This window comes from Spermophilus citellus, assembly GCF_964194105.1.
Source record: "Spermophilus citellus genome assembly, contig: SCAFFOLD_220, whole genome shotgun sequence".
NCBI lineage: Eukaryota > Metazoa > Chordata > Mammalia > Rodentia > Sciuridae > Spermophilus > Spermophilus citellus.
In genome coordinates, this window is record NW_027673169.1 from 179,653 (window position 1) to 196,684 (window position 17,032).

The following is a 17,032-nucleotide window of genomic DNA, read 5'->3' on the forward strand; positions in this document are numbered from 1 at the left end:
CCAAAAAGTCTGTTCAGAACAAAAGCATGTTTTTTTCCAAATATTTTCTATCTGCAGTTGGTCAAATCCATGCATGTAGAACACTGAAATATGGAAGACCAGTTTTAAAATATTTATTTATTTTTTAGTTGTAGTTAGACACAATACTTTATTTATTCTCATGCAGTGCTGAGGATTGAACTGAGGGCCTCATATGTGTTAGGGGAGTGCTCTATTGCTGAGCCACAACCCCAGCCCACCAATGTGTTTTTAACATTTGTGTTTATTGTCTCAAATCTTCCTATTCCCTGCAGTAGATGTGAGCCTTTTAAAAAATTTTACTTTTTTTTTGCCAAAAACTTTCAGATTCAGCAGTATCTTTTAGCAAGTTGTAATAGATATTTCCAAGAATTAAAATTAAGTTATAGCATCTCAGCTTTTGAAATTATTGTAAGATATATTGTTATAATTTATTATTTAAAATAACTCAGATTAACTTTTGCTTGAATTGTAGATTAATGCTTGTTCTTTCAGTTAGAGTTTGAAGAAATATAAAATAGAGACTTTTTGTGATCTAAATTTTAACAAAGCTACTCAGTTTGGAAAACAGTACATTTCAGATTTTAATGATGAGATCAAAATCATGAATCTGAATTGTGTATGCAGTTAAATAACTACATGAAATTTTTTTGAACCAAGGTCCTGGAACCTCACATTTTATCACTTTTAAAATCTGTTACAGAGCTGAAATTAAAGAACATGGATTTTCAGAGGTACCCTTGTCAGTCTCTAGAAAAAGTAATTAAAATTCACTTTATACAGTGCAGTTTACTCTGTTTTTCTATTTTCTGACTTTTTTTTTTTTTTTTTTACACCAGGAATTGAGCCCAGGGTGCTCAAGCACTGAGCCACATCCCCAAACATTTTTTCTTCTTTTCTTGAGACAGAGTTTTATTAAGTTGCTTAGAGCTTCACTAAATTGCTAAGGCTGGGTTTGAACTTGCAATCCTCCTGCTTCAGGTTTACAAGCCACTGGGATTATAGGCATGTGCCACCAACCTGGCTGAACAATCTTCTTAATTGACAAAGAACAGTAGATGCTGTTTAACTGGTTCTTGCTCTTATGTTAGTGAAGTCTTAATTTAAATTTCTTTCTGCATTTCAAAGAGAACAAAATAGTTACAGCAATTCTAAAAGGGTAGAAGTTATGTAGTTTCTGTAAACTTCTTTTTTGGATGTTATCTGTGTGTAGCAGTTAAATAGGAATTTTGGTCAAAGGACAGTGGAAGGCAGGGCTGTCACTACACTGTTACTCACACAGAATCATTCCAAAACCAGCATTGTGGGCTGGGGATGTGGCTTGCCTCACGTATGTGAGGCCTTGGGTTTGATCCTCAGATCCACAAATAAATCATTATTCTATGTTTTCATTAAAGAAATACAAAGTCATGTTTGGAGGAATGAAGGATAATTACTCATTTATATATCTTATTTGTTATAACTTGACACAAATCATTTGCTTATGTGATAAACAATGCTTCACTTAAGAACAGAATTGTTTTGAATATTTAAAATCACTTTAAACATGGTCAGAATTAATAATAGCACTGCTGGTAAGGCCATTCCATAGATGTCATTTTAATAAAGAGATCTTGATCTTACCTGAAATTGCAAGATATGGCAATAAAGGCTAGCTGAGAGCGAAAACTTGGAAGATAAATTGTAGCCCACACCCAGCTCTGCCACTATGTTGTTTCTTCTCCATGCAAAGGCAGATGGTCAGATTAAGATGAATTAGAGAAAAATAACTCTACTGAGATTAAAGGGGAGGTACTTGTGATGGGATGAATCCATATTCTCTGGCAGGTGTGGTCCCATTTGAGGCCTTCCTAATAAAAGGTTCAAGATATACTCTGTGCTATTAGTAATGGAAATTAGCTCAGTGACCTTGGACAAGTTATTTAAAATCAATGACACTCTACCTGTGTATAATATTCTCCAGCATAGCATTGTTGTGAAGATGGTAAGCACAGTGCCTAGCACATTGCAAGTTACAAGTAGATCTTACTCCACAAAACAGTGGTTTTCTTCAAAGTAAAATGCAACAGGAGGGAAGTAGTTGACAGTGGAGGTGTCAAGAGGAACCACAAATTGGCTCTTAGCTTCAATGGAACTCAAGCTGTAGCAGGTGTTATTTCACAATTTTAATTACAATCAGTATCAGAGGTGAGATGTAACGTTTCATAACTTTAATTATAAGTGGTTAAATGTCTTTGCTTTTTTTCACCATTTCACCTAAAGCAAACCATTTTCATTTGTAAAACTCCAAAAATCAATAAATAGAAGATGCAATGAATACTATGAATACTATGAATACTGAATGCTATGGTTATCTTCATCTTTTGTTTAGTGGATATTGCTTCTCAGTGAAGAGGAAAATACTTGGATATTGTGCTTGCAGAACTCATAGTCTGGATTCTATGGTTACTGAACACTCAGGATTAGTGGTGTTTAATGTAGATATGAATTTGGGTATTATGTGTTTGAAACACATGTAGAGAAATCATGTCAGTCAAAATTCATTAAAAGCTTATTGTTTAGCAAAATTGTACCTCTGCGAACACGAAACATGATAGTTTTGAAGAACCTGAACAAATTTAGAAGAAGAGTAAGTTTTTAAGAGAATCTGAAGCACATACCATCCACAGTTACTATTGGCAAGTGATTTTTATAGATTTTTGGGTACCTTGAATGAGTTCCTGTGTTCTTTTTTAAAATTATTCATTAGTTGTAATCAGTTATACATGACAGAAGAAAATGCTTCAATTCATTGTACACAAATGGAGCAGATGTTGTGTTCTTTTAGAGAAACAACCTTAAAGGGTACTATCATTGTAAGGGAAAAAGATAGTGGAAGGTTTTCAAATGGATGCCCTTTCTATGCTGTAAAAGGTCTTGTATATTATGGCAGAGCTATGGGTGGTTTTATTTGTGATGAGAAATTAAGCTTGTATCTTCTATAAGATATAGTAATTTGCATTCTTTTTTTAAATTTTATTTTATTTTACTCATTTTTTTAAAGAGAGAGGGAGAGAGAGAATTTTAATACTTTTTTTTTTTTTTTTTAAGTATCTCGGTGGATACAACATCTTTGTTTTGTATGTGGTGCTGAGAATCGAAACCGGGCCGCACGCATAACAGGCAATTGCTCTACCTCTTGAGCCACATCTCCAGCCCATAATTTCCATTCTTGGTCCAGTTAGCTGAGTTCAGTAATGAAGAATATGCTCTTACAAAATATTGTCTTTGATACCATCAGTTAGAGAATTTACTTAAAAACTTCCTATTTGTTATTTGTATTTAAAAAAAATCATTTGGGGTATGTCTTTTCACCCTTTTATATTTCTAAGCCAGAACCACCACTTAGAACTGGCAGACTCCATACTTGCTGTGTGTGGAAGTAATTTTTAATCTTTGTTCTGAGTTCACTTAAGATATGAGAGATACTTGTCATTTTGGAATTCTAAGCTGTTAGTATACAGTTCTTCAGTCATGTTATCATTGAAATTTATTATTTTAACCTTTAATTAGAAGACTCACTGTTCTTGGCTGTCTGTGGCCTGTTTCCATTGCTATTCATTCATCATGTGATTTAAGTGTTGCTAAACCTTACAAATTATTCCAAAAGAGACATGGAATAACTTTGTAATTTGGTACTGTCCATTCTGCATAAAATCCAGCCCTTTCAACCATGACATCCTGAGACCACATGTACAGTAAACATTTATTTGAATTAATGAATTGCTTCAGGGCAGCTTGTAAACATAGTGTTTTAAGTATTCAGTGTCTGAGCCTTCAGTACTGGTAGTGTAGCTAAACATTCAGACTTCATTTGAAGCCAGTAAACAGACAACTGTGCAATCCAGGGAGATCAATTTGCAATTTGTTACCTTTTATATACAATAATAATTTAGTTTTTTTTTTTTTTTTTTTTTTACGAGAGAGAGTTTTTTTAATATTTATTTTTTAGTTTTTGGTGGATACAACATCTTTATTTTATTTTTATGTTGTGCTGAAGATCAAAGCCACAACCCCGCACATACCAACCTACTGATCTGCTGTCATTATAGGTTAGTTTGTTTATTCTATATTTTTATGTAAATTGAATTATACTACATGTACTCCTGTTTTTTTTTTTTTTTTTTTTTTTTTGGCTTTTTCACTCAGTGTGATTATTTTGAGATTTGTCTCTGTTTCTGATTATATCAGTAGTTTATTCTTTTAAGTGCTCAAAGTATTCCATTATATGGATGTACCTGTTCACCGTTGATGGCCATTTGGGTGTTTCCAGCATTTGGCTCTTAGAACTAAATCCATCTGAACAACTTTATTCCATATCTTTGTGTGTGAAATTAGGCTCTCTTTTTTATTTGGTAAATACCCAGAAGTGATTTGAATAGATCATGTGGTACGGTATTTTTAATTTTTAAAACTGCCAAACTGTTTTCCAAGTTGTTGTTTCCTTTTACATTCCTACCAGCAGTGAATGAGGAATCAGTTGCCCCAAGTCTCTATTTTAAATACTTACTGTGGTAGTCTTTTTAAATTTTATTTCTCTAATAGATACATAGTATTACCTCATTGTAAATGTTTTTTTTTTAAATTAGTTGTAGATGTACACAATATCTTTATTTAATTTATTTATTTTTATGCAGTCCTGAGGATTGAACTCAGTGCCTCATATGTGTAAGGCAATTGCTGTGCCACTGAGTCACAACCCCAGCCCCTCATTGTGATATTAATTTGCAGTTTCCTCTTGCCTGATGATGATATTGAGCATATTTTCACGTGCTTATTTGCCATTCCTTGGTAAAGTATCAAATCTTGTATGCTATTATTTTTGGAATATTTTATTTTTTTATTTATTAAGTTTTAAGTGTTCTTTATATATTCTGGATACAAATTCTTTATCAGATGTATGATATTTTGTCCCAGTCTGACATGTTTTACGTTCCCCTAGCAGTGTCTTTCAAAGAACACATGTTCTTAATTTTGATGAAATTCAATTTACGAATTGTTCTTTAATGCACTTTTGGTATCATACCTAATAACTCTTTGCCTAACCCCAAGTCACAGAAGTTAGCTCCTGTTTCCTTGAGGAGGTTTATTGTTTTAGGTTTTATACTTAGGTATATGACCCATTTTGAGTTAATTTCTGTATGTGGTGCAAGGCAGGGGTCAAAATTCATAAGTTTTTGTATTTGGGTATTTAGTTCTAGCACCATTTGTTAAAAATGAACATTGTTTCTTTGCTGAATTGCCTTTGTCCCATTGCCAAAATCAGTTTTCTCTGTACATGGGTCTATTTTGGCCTCTATTTTGAAGCATGATCTGCTTGTTTATTTTTATATCAGTACCACATTGTCTGAATTAGTTTACCTTTGTAATAGTGTTTTTCTTTCAGATTTTTTCTTTTGCAGAGTTCTTTGGACTCTTCTGGGTCCTTTGCATATGCATTGGAAGTTTATAATCAGCTTACCTGTTTATACAAAACAGCCTGCTGGGATTCTGAGATATTGAATCTATGAATCAACTTGGAGAGAATTGACTTCTTAACATCATTGAGTCTTGCAACAAATGAACATGTTATTTCTTCCCATTTGTTTAGATTTTCTTTAATTTTTCTCAGCAATCTTTTAAAGTAGAAGTCTTGCATAGCCCTTTCAAATTTGTCTTAAATATTTGACATTTTTGGTGTTATTATAGTATGTTTAAAAACTTCAATATATAATTTTTCATTACTAGCATAGAACAACAATTCAGTTTTGTATCTAGCTCTTGTATCATGCAGTTTTGCCAAACTCACCTTCTAGGAGTAGCTTTTTGGGGGTATATTTCATTGGATTTTCTATATAGATAATCTAATCGTTTAACAATATGGTTTGAATTCTTCCTTTCTCACTTGAATGTCATTTTTTTTCTTGCCTTATTAAACTAAGCAGAATCTCTGGTATATTGTTGGATAGAAATGATGGGATTGGTAATCCTTGTCTTGTTCCTTATATTAAAAGAAAAACGTTCAATCTTTTTTTTTTTATTATGTGTGCTGTTAAATGTAGGGTTTTTTTTTATTCCTTTTATCAGAATGAGACTGTTCTATTCCTAAGGTTTTTATTGTTTTTGTTTTTGAACTAAGAATGGGTATTGGATTGTTATTATTTGTTTGATAATATAGTGATGTGCATTGTATTTTGAATGGCAAACCAGCTTTGCAATATTAGCTTAAATCTTATTTAGTCATGAGGTAGTATGTTTTTGTTTTTGTTTTTGTGCTTGGGATCAAGCCAGGGCCTTACACATCGTAAGCACACACTGTACTACTGAGTTATACCACAGCCCAAGAACCAGCATTTAATTAGTTTATTTTTCTCTATTTTTTTTCTGTCATTTATTTAGAGATCTTTCTCCTCTTTCTTTATTACTTCTTTTTCTCATTTACTCTCTGCATGTGATTTAATTATTTCTTTTGCCATATTTAAAAATTTTTATACATAAAATATGGTTCTTTGAAGATTGTGATTTAAATTGTTTCGTCTCTGAGACATAATGATATTGAGGCACAGAGAAGTGTGCTGTAGCTCAGTGGTAGAGTGCTTCCCTCACACATATGAGGCACTAGGTTCAATCCTTAGCACCACATAAAAATAAATAAATAAAGATTATAAAAAAGATGGATTGGGAGAAACTAATGTCTGAGGCACCTTACTTTGTTGAAATCTGTGGAAAAATTCCTGAGAGAAAATCCTAAGTGTTACTTTTTTTGGCACTTTCTTTTGCTTTTTTTTTTTGCCGGCAGGGATTGAATTCAGGGATATTCTGCCACTGAAATACATCCCCAGCCCTTTTTATTTTAGGGCAGGGTCTCAGTTGCTGATGTTGGCCTTGAACTTATTATTCTACTGCCTCTGTCTCCTGAGCAGCTGGGATTATAGGCTTGCACCTGTGTGCCCAGTTTTCCGGTGTTAGTTTTTTTTTAGATGGACATAATACCTTTAATTTATTTATTTATTTATTTATATGTGGTTCTCAGGATCTACAGGAGAAGAACATGACACTCTGAGGATTGGAAGGTAAATAAAATTTGTGATTTCAAAGGGATTTTCTGGAATTAGTGAAAGTAGTAAATAAACCACATCTAATAAAATGTTGGCATAGCACATTTGAAAGGAACCCTGTTCTATGATTTTTAGCTCCAGAATGTGATGTCAATAAGATACTGCCTTTTCCTGGTTGAGAGATTTGCATCTTCATGCTACCTTATTTCTGACAAGGGTGACACTGATGTAGCTCAGTGGTAGACTAGCTAATCTATGCTTTATTTTACAAGAAAGTTCTGGCTTAACTGCACATGATATTTTACATTTCTTAACAAACTGTTATCTACAGAAAAAATGCAGTTTCAAAACAATGTTTACAAGACCAACTTAAGTTACCCTGAAGTGAAGACTTTTGTGACCCTGCTATAGACCAGATTCTGGAACTCAGAGAAATAAAAATAATTCTTACTAACCATGAAATCTGTGAGAGTTTATGCTTAAGAATTCAATTAGTAATGGTGAACATGAGCCTAATTAACCTAAAGTTGTCATGGCAGAGGGTACTTGGGAGTTTGAAGTTATCCTACTGTCAGTCCAAAGTCAAGAAGTGTACCTGGGCAGGACACTTTGGGATCTTTTTTTTAGGTCTTCAAAAAAAAAATGGATATCAAGAGAGTCATGCTATTTTTTTTTCAGAGAGAACACACTTTCTTCTGTCAGAGTGTCACCCTGTTCCTCCTTCACATCACTTCTAATAAACTCAATGCCTCCCTGAGATGTATTTTAGTATCTTTGACAATACAAACAATAGTGTTATTTCTTAAGAAATTCACAGGGAAAAGATTGCAAATCAAGGTTCCTGAGAAGAGCTTAACAATTTACACTTAGCCCCTCATTCTAAAGCCACAACTTGTTCAACATACATTCCCTTCACTAACAGAGCCTTCTTTGCCCTACACAGGAATTATGATGAAAATAGGAAACACATAGTTAATACTAATAGCAAATGAGTTGAAGTCCCCACCTATCCTGAGTCAGTGACACCTGGCGCAGCAGATCTCTCCTGTCATTTGTAGACAAACAATTTAGCAGCGTGGGAATGTGCCTAGAAGTGCTCTGTGGGTCTTTCTAAGGACAAAGGTGATACATAATCTCAGTGAGGTTCTTAGTGCCTTGCCATTGCTGAGGCTGGCTTTGAACTCACTGTCCTCCTGCCTCAGCCTCTCCAGTTGCTAGGATTACAGGCATGCACCCCTGCATGTGGTAGATCCCAAGGGTTTGATCAACGAAAACAGAGGAGCCATAAACCTGTCTTTGTGTCCTTATTTGATTCTGATCTGTATGCAACTTACTGTCACTCAAACAGTAGGCCTACTGAATTAGACAGGCACTCAGTGTAGATAGGTGAATTTGTAAGGGTCCTTGAAGCATCTGAGAAAGAGACCACACAAGAGACTGGCTTCATGCAATTGGCAGGAGGGAGTTTATTGAACCAGCATGCTGGGGCTCAAGGCTCACTCAGGAAGGGAGAGCAGCCCAGAGCCCAGAGCAAAGGTCAAGCAGAGCTTAAGTACACTTTTTGGGGAGGGTGGGGGGGTGGGCTTTGCATACATCAGAACAAATCATCATGAGGCACGGGAAAATTGAACAACAACTCTGAGACATGATTAGCACATTCATTGGTGGGAACAGGTCGGGTGGGGGTAATTGGTCACTCCTAAGGGGGGTACACATTCAAACTGATTGGTTCAGGCCCTCTGACAAACTGCACAGGGCCCAAGGCTAAATGTCCAGTAGGGCCTTGTCTTAACTATCTCAGGAATTTCAGTGGAACTTAAGAATTCCTAGTCTTTTACATTTTAATTCAGGCTTTGCAGCTTAGAAACTTTACCCTTTCAAATTGAGTCAGGTTGAATCTAAGAAGCCAATTTTGAGTGAATCTGGGAAGTTAGAGATGGTACCCTGAGGGGTATTATCAGGAACCTGCCCCTGCTCCAACCTGTTGCCAAGGTAACCTGTCCCAGGTTTTCCCCTCCCTACAGGGAGCTATAAGATTGTAAATATGTCCTTGTCTACTCCATCTTGCCCTTCCCCTTCAGCCCACCTATTTCCCAACTTTAGGCCATCCCACCAAGCCTTTCTGATCCTAGCCAGTCCTCAGGAAGAAGAAAAGGGAGGAAAGGCAGGAGAACAAAGGAAGCCTAGGACATATAAAAAGGGCAGAACACCTTGCTTCTTAGGATACCCAGATACCAGCTATGGCCCCCTTCTCCCTTGTGGGAGAAGTCTGTGTTACCCTTTTCTAAATAAACCCTGCTTCATATGCTTCCCTCAGCATGCTTCTCTAATGTTCAAACTTCAACATGTGGAAAAGTAAGACTTGTCACCAGTAACCAGTGGTATCTCTACCAGGCTCAATTTGGAGGAAGTTCCTGAAGCCCTTTCCAATCTGTCTCTTGGGTGAGAACTGTCCAATCAAGAAACAGTCAGTGATGAGTGGGCAGACTTCCACAGTCTTCTGTTCCTTTTGTTTTTGGAGCCTGCCATTCACTGAATCCATTTCTTTGCTTCCAGGTTTCTGTGCTACACTGAAGCTGAAAAAAAAAAAATATGTATATGGGGAACACTGAGCATACTGAAAGCCAGAAAATGGTAAGTGTGTGTTCTTATTTTGAGACTGGGTAGAGAGGCTGTTTGAAGCCAGTGGGACTGGCAATGGTGGCTGGAAACTCCTCATAATTGTCTCCAGAGTCTGGTGGATAGAGGGTCTCTCCTTGGCAGCTTAGCTTTTAGTTTTCTCTGACTAGAATAGTGGAGCTTAGATTAGCATTTTAGACCTTAAGTCTTTTGTTCCATAATTGTATGGTGTTTTCGGAGCCTTCCTGAATTCCTATGTGGGCATCTGTGTGCCATTAGCTCAGCATGTCCCCAGAATGTGTGGTGAAGACTGGGATAATCATCAGAAGAGGACCCCAACTTCATTAGTTGTGTTCCTGTATGAGAGACGCTGTGGCTTTTTTAGGGACCCCTATTCTTGTTCCTCCTAAGTTTTTATTTTTGTTGTTTATATGTTTGTTTACTTTAGACCATGAATTATTCCCATGGGTGTTTATCTATTGACCCACATTCTCAACCTTTTTCTATATATTTATGTAGAGACAAAGTCTCACTGAGTTTCTTAGAACCTCACTAAGTTGCTCAAACTGGTTTTGAACACAACATCCTCATTCCTCCTCAGCTTTCTAAATGTAGACTAAGAAGTATCTCAAATCCAGAATGATTATCTGATAGTTTAGCTATTTATAGGTCTGAGATTAAATCCCAAATTTCCAGTTCCCTTCACATTCTCAAAGGCAGGCTTCTTGCACAACTTGATTGAGAAAAAATAAAATCAAATAGATAAGGCAGCTGTATCATGGACATCTTATTTAACCACACCTGAATGTTAATGGATAGATATGTTAATGAGCACCATTAAGGCCTATTCAAATTAAAAAAAAAAAAACAAAAAACAAAACAAAACACTTGAGACTCACTTATGGGAATACCTTCAATCAAATTCTTTTTCCTTGGGATGAACCCAGTTGGAAGTCACTGGAAGGAGGATGGGATATATTAAGGACAAACTTGAACCTAGTTGGTAATAAAAATGCCTTTTTCAATACTCATTTTAAATAGATATTAACCAAAGCTTTGCCAAAAACCATATTTAAACTTCGAAACTGACACACACAAAAAATGAGTTCTTCTGCTAACATGCCCTTTCCCACATTTTGGGAGTTGTATTTTTTTCTTGCTAAAATAAATCCTACTCTTTTTACTACTACCTTCCCTGAGTGTCCATAGATTTTATTCTTCAAAACTTGTGAGACAAGATCCCAGAGAAAATTGGTTAAATGGAAAATTCAGTTTCATCTCAAAACTTCTGTTTCAACATAATTATGTTTTCCTATATTTTGTTTTAAAGGCATGCTTCATTTGTATTTTTTTCTCCAAGAACTGGATGACAGTTTTAAAAGATTTTGCTTTATCCTTGTGAGACTTTCACATAAGAAAAAAGCAGGAAAAAATTAGATGACATTAAAAATAATGACTTTTTTCTTAATAAAATAATATAGTCAATGTGTCCCAGTCGCCAGGGGCAAAATTGAGACATATGCAGTCAAGGAGAGAAATAAAAAAATGTCCAAATGCTTCTGCCCCTTTTAATGCTTTATTCACTCAAATTGCTCAATGCAATTATACTCTATAGGTTCATACTGAAGAAAATAACAATCCTGAATGCTAGGCACTGTAATAGAGATAATCCATTCACAGCAAAAAAAAATAAAGGTTGATTAATTTACTGCTAAGAAGTATAGATTAATTTTAGACACTGCAAAAGTAACTTAATCATGACAGGCTAGTTACACACATTCCCTCTGTGTACTAAGTTTAAATGTCAGAACAAAATTCTTAAGCCTTAGGCTTTTAGTCCAGCAGATGCACACTCACTCAGACCATGATGACCAGGTCCAGAACCAAGGCAGGTTTCTCCTGGCTTGGAGTGGACAACAGGTTGAGGAGAGAACCTATGGAGAAGTTGTGGCTTTCACCAAAGTTCAGATGAAGTGGTAGAGTTTGAGAGATGAGAAAATCATGCAGAGGTTCAGAAGAAAAATGACAAGTGATGGGATGTCAGGTCCTCATCAGGCTCTTCAGCTTGAGTGCATGCTGGTTTCTGCTGGCTAAATCCCTGCTCATTAGCTCTATTATTTATACTAAATTTGGGGGCGTTTAATCTTTCTTTCAATTCTTATTAGCTATCATGGGATTTCTCCATTACATCATTTACCCTGGGGTAAGAAACTTCTGGTCTTGTGGTCTCCACTCTGATTTTCTTGTCTGTCTCTCTTATCAGGCCAAGTAGAGCCTGCCAGATATTTCACTCTGTTTATCAATTTAAGGGGAAATAACTTTTTTTTTTAGGCCATACTGGAGTACTCTGTGGGTGTGCCTGGTGCCACTGCATGTTTCAAACTGGAGTTTTTAAAATGGAGTTGTTTAAGTTCAGGGCTAAGGCCATCCTCACAGTCCCAATTAAAGACTTTTTAAAAATGTAATGGGACCTTAAATGAGTTTTTTCCCTCCATATATGTAAGACCACTTTATTAAAATGACCTGTAGAAGCATTCCAAACATTTCCAGGAAACATCTGTGTACTAGTGTGGAGGAAAATAAAGATGGGACTGAACTTGATTTAAACTCTAAGGAAGTTTAATCACAAACACTAGAGTACATAGTAAATCTGAACATCAAAAGGCATGTGAGAAACCTGATACATTTAATGAAATTAGTTATCAATGAGCTTTTATTTTACTTATTGATATGTGGATCTGAGGATCCAACCCAGTGCCTCACCCATGCTAGGCAAGCATTCTGTTACTGAGCTAAAACTCCAGCCCTAATCTGATACATTGTTATTAACCTGTTTTACATAGACATTAAACAGTAGCCTTAATACTTTTTCAATATCTGTTTGGATTGAATTAATAACCCAGAAATCAGTGAAGCAAAGAATCTAATTTTATCTCCAACTGTGGTTTCAGATATCATAGTGTCCGAGTTAAGATTCCGCTTTGAAGAACTTAACTGTGTTGTGTTCTCATTCCAACCTCCCATATTTGCCCAGTTCTTAGTTTTAGACCAGTCTGACTTAAGGTGTCCACAGATATCAATGTCTCTTAGCCTATTTAGAAAATATCATTATCTGAGTCTTGTCTTCTAGAGATCAGTTTGAACTATAAGTGTGTAGCATCTATGGGGAGTAGTTCAATGCTGTGAAGCTGGAAGAAATCTTTTGATATTCTTTTCCTAAAAGGATGTTTTTTTTGGGGGGTGCATACCAGGAATTAAACTCAGAGGCACTCCACGACTTAGGCTCATCCCCAGCCCTATTTTACATTTTCTTTGGAAAGAGTTGCTTAGTGCTTTACCATTGCTGAGGCTGCTTTGAACTCTCCATCCTCTGCCTCAAACTCCCAAGCCCCTGGGATTAGAGGCATTTCCCACCATGCCTGACTGGCATTTCATTTTTTTTTATTAGATACTGTGAATAAAGGTACAATAAAAATGAAATTGCAGTTATTTCTTTGAGAAAATTTTCCAATTCATTTAGATGTATGCCCAGAAATATTATTACTGGATTGTATGGCACTTTTTACCAGATGTATTATTATCATTATTAGTTAGTTATTGAGTCACTGTAGATTAACCCATGGGCACTTTTTCACTGTGCTATACACCAACCTGTACCCCTTTTTTGAGACAGCATCTCACTCATTTGGTTACAACCTTGCCAAATTGCTGAGACTGGTCTTGAACTTGAGATTCTCCCTTCTTATACTCCTGAGCCACTGGAGCATAGGCATGTGCAGCCTTGCTTTGCTACCCCAAATTATTATTAGGGGATCATATGTCATTTTTATCTTGAGCTTTGTAAGAACCTTAACACTTTTTTCAAAAAATATATTTATTAATTTTTAAATTTTCACTAATATTTTTACATGTATATGTACACTGGCATAATTGTAATCTTTCAGAAATTTCACCTTACTTGGTTTGGCACTGGGAGATAAACACAGGAGTGCTAACCACAGAGCCACATCCCCAGTCCTTTTTGTGTTTTATTTTGAGACAATGTGGAGAAAACAGGAGCCACTTCAATGAAACTAAAAATGTGTATGATCCCAAGAAATCAGTTTTTTCAAACTATAGCATTTATTTCATTTTGAACGTACCTCCTCTTTTCACCTATTTTTCTGGTTTCAACAGCATTAATGAACATATCTGTAGCCTTATGCTATCATATAACTACATATTATGAGGATCAGAAACACAGTATTTTATATAGGCTTTGCTACTGTTTGAGGAGTATCATATATATTAAATAAACACTTTACACAAAAAAATAAAAGCAATTTATGTAGTTTCTCTAATTCAAGAGAAATTGTTTTTTGTCCTCATCAATACTATGTAACTTTCTTTTTTTTGCATCAGATGTTAGCTTGCATTTTTATAATTTGTTAAGATGTTAAGAGGTTTTAATTTTTGATCATTGCTCCTACCATAAGTGTCATTTTTTATTAAATATTCTTAACTTTTATGTGAGCTCATGAGTTCTCCCACTTCTCTTTATACCTTTTCTTAAAATTATGTTATTATTTAGTTGTGGCTGGACATAATACCCTTATGTTATTTATTTATTGTTATGTGGTGTTGAGGATGGAACCAAGGAACTCACATGTGCCAGGTGAGTGATCTGCTACTGATCCAGAACTCCAGCCCATCTTTGTACCACTTAATGAAAAAAAGTTTGTTTCTTAATGTTGCCCAATTTATATTGTTTAACATATTTATGTAACTTTTTGAAAATAAATAACTGCTCTGTTTTGTGGTTCTTGAAATTTAATCTAAAGTTGCCATTACACTCATCAACATCCCCAGGCATTTTTTAAAAATCTTATATAGAGACAGGTTGTTGGCAAGTGGCCCAGCTAACCTTGAAATTTTAACCTTTCTGCCTTAGTCTTCCAAATCGATGGCATTAGAGGCAAGTACTATGACATTTTCCATATAAATCCCTTTTATTCATGCTGGAGATTGAATGCAGGGGTAACTGACAAATGAATCATATTCCCAGGATTATTTTATATATTATGTAGTGACAGGGTCTCACTGAGCTTTTTAGTGACGCTTTTTATTGTGGCTGGCATTGAACTCACAATCCTCCTGCCTCAGTCTTCAGAGTTTTGGGATTGCAGGCATGTGCCACCACACCTAGCATAAATTCTTTGTTATAGTAACTTTTGACAGATATATATGTGTTATTGAATCTAGGGGTGGTATACCCTTAAGCCACACCCATATACCTAGGCCATTCAATATTTTATTTTGAGACAGAAACTTCCTTATGGTGGTCATGGCATTCCTGTGTTGACAAGCCTTTCTTTGAACTTTTGGTTCTTCAGCCTCTACCTCCCAAGTCATTGAGATTATTTGTGTAATACCATCCACAACTCTATTTTATTTTTATTTTGAAGTATATAATACTCCTGAAAATGAGTTTCTTCTGATATTAAGAAAGCATATAATATAGTTTTCCCCCCAAATAATTTTTTGTCCCAATGATTTTTTTTTTTTTGGAAAGAATGTCATATTTGTATTTCTGCAAAGCACTGCAAACTTTCTCTAAATTTCAAGTTTCTTGTTGTTTGTTTTGTTTTGTTTCTTTTTCTTTTTCTTAATAAAGGTTCTATGTTACTTACACACATCTATTTATTCATATTATTATAAGGTATCTATTTTTATAAGTTCATATTGTACAACAATGTGTGGTAAAATCCATCTGTTTTTCAGTGATGTACTTCAAGTAAATCTAATATGTATTCTAAGATAAATTTAAAAAAAAAAGTTAAAAAAGTTTAGAGTTCAATGTATACCTATTATTAAATGAGGCATATTTGGTATAGGTACATATATATTACTATTATATACCATTAATATTTTATTGCTACATCTCAAATTAATCATATCTCTTTCAATTTAATTTGTCTTCTGGAAGCACGCATACATGACACTCTATGCAGATGTACATTTTTTGTGGTGTGAAAATTTTGCTTTTGCTTAGTATGTTCTGCCCTTTACTCTCCTTTTTATGAAATTGTCATTTCAAAATTATTCATTTTTCTGAATTTTAGACCTTTTATTTTAACTAGTGAAGTCTGTAGATTTTCTTTTTATCCTCAGCTTTAGGTGCATCCCACTATATAAATTTTAATGTTGTGTAATTGACCTCTAATATTCTGTAAAATTTACCCCCAATTCTGAGCACTCTGGACTATTGATGTCTGAATGAAAAAAAAAATCTCAAAATTATTCATGCAAAAAGCTGGAAATGGATGGATCAGAATGTAAGACTGGTGGATGCTAAGTATGTAGGTGACATTATTTTTTTTTAAAGTATTGGTGTAGGGGCTGGGCTCAGCTCCAGATTTCTGACCTATCACATAAGAGGCCCTGTGTTTGATCATCAGCACCACATAAAAATAAATAAAATAAAGATATTGTGTCCAAATACAACTGAAAATAAACACATTAAAAACTGTGGAATATATGGGGGTAGGGAGAAAAAGATCAATGAAAAAAAAAAAAACTTGAGCAGCAGAAGGGTTCAGATGCTACAAGTCTACAATGGCATCATGAGGTTACATGGGTAGTGTTCTTGGAAGCAGAAATAAAATTTGGGAAGAAAGAAAAAGGTAACTGTTGCACTATTTCCAAGTGAGAGAGCCAGTTGTGTGGGTTCTCTTTTTAACACTTCCCATCTAGAAGTGGAATTGACAGTTCATAAGGTGTGCCACACTTTTTCAAGGCTACAAGCTCTCTTTTACAATTGCAGTCACATTACATCCTTGTACTTTTTAGTTATTCATTCATTCATTCAATTATTTATTTGTTTATTTACTCACTTTTTCTTGTCATTGTTTTTACATTATTAGTGATTATATAATGGCATAAATATCCCAAATGTTAACTTCTCTAATATTGGTTTATGTGTTTATGTATATACTTATTATTTGATCAATTTCCCCCTTGCCAAACCTGATTTATATTAGATCTTAATCTTGTTTTATAAATACTTGATTAAAAACATTATTTTAAACAGCTTAAGGATCTATCTCCTGAGCATAATTCCAATCCCAAACTAAAGTGGGCATCTGGGTCAATTAAAAGATGTGTCAAATCTTTTCTTTGTTCCTATTTACACCTTAAAATAGGACTCCTCTCCCACTTGTATATGTTTGAGAACATACTAATTTCTGAATGCAGCATTTAATAAATATAGATGAGTTTTCATCAACAAATCCACTATTGTTTTTAAATTGTTTAATTCCTTGATCCTGAAAGTTTCACTG

The 17,032-nt window shown here is 34.9% G+C and overlaps 1 long non-coding RNA gene across 2 annotated transcripts in view; it reads left to right on the plus strand.

The window, feature by feature from the left end:
* LOC308640028 overlaps positions 1-17,032 on the plus strand; it is a 64,050-nt gene that overhangs the window by 17,534 nt on the left and 29,484 nt on the right. Inside the window, exon 1 of one of the 2 annotated variants that reach the window (XR_014020157.1) lies at positions 9,680-9,728. The exons of the other annotated variant lie outside the window; for it this stretch is intronic. This is a non-coding gene — a long non-coding RNA (uncharacterized lncRNA). Of the gene's footprint in view, positions 1-9,679; positions 9,729-17,032 lie in introns of those variants that run through there. 2 annotated transcript variants of the gene reach the window in all.